The following is a 569-nucleotide window of genomic DNA, read 5'->3' as shown; positions in this document are numbered from 1 at the left end:
GACCCTCCTCCGCAGCGCTGTGGAGGAGGGTCTGGCAATGCGAGACTACTCGTGGTAAATCTACATTGCATGGTTAAGACATTATGTGTTATAATCCAATCCTTATTATTATATAGAAAATAAATGGGATTTTTACTTCTGGAACAATATTGAGTTCCAGGGTGTCGAATGTGTTGGAAAATTTTGCTGGATCTATTAACAGCACAAACGGAGATCATGCTGTTGTTGCAGCTCGCTACTTTTACAGTTTTTTTCAAATGCTTAAGCACTATTTTGAAAACCGGGACCGTTTTTTTCAAAACACTATGCCCAATTAGCACAACACCTCAGAGCCTTTGCAAAAAAGAAACACTCCTGCAATAACTATACACTAATTTATAAATATATAATATCATATTTAGTTATTTTATGAAACACACGTTTCATCTGACTTCATGGGGTGGCATCTAGCTCAGTCCGTAAGGAGTCGGGTTAGGAACCGTGGGAGCTCCGTATGGACCAAAAGTCAAGTTCAAGTCAGGTGCCACTTCACCTGGGCACTGCCAGGTACTCTTGAGCAAGTCACCGTA

General features: G+C 40.8%; 1 protein-coding gene across 1 annotated transcript in view; it reads right to left on the bottom strand.

Annotated features, from left to right (window-relative positions):
- The window catches only part of cd68 (CD68 molecule), a 10,483-nt gene that overhangs the window by 4,675 nt on the left and 5,239 nt on the right, over window positions 1-569 (bottom strand). The window lies entirely within an intron of this gene.

The sequence above is a fragment of the Etheostoma spectabile genome, chromosome 19 (assembly GCF_008692095.1).
Source record: "Etheostoma spectabile isolate EspeVRDwgs_2016 chromosome 19, UIUC_Espe_1.0, whole genome shotgun sequence".
Taxonomy (NCBI): domain Eukaryota; kingdom Metazoa; phylum Chordata; class Actinopteri; order Perciformes; family Percidae; genus Etheostoma; species Etheostoma spectabile.
Note: the sequence above shows the minus strand (reverse complement) of the source record. Positions and strands in the feature narration are given on the sequence as shown.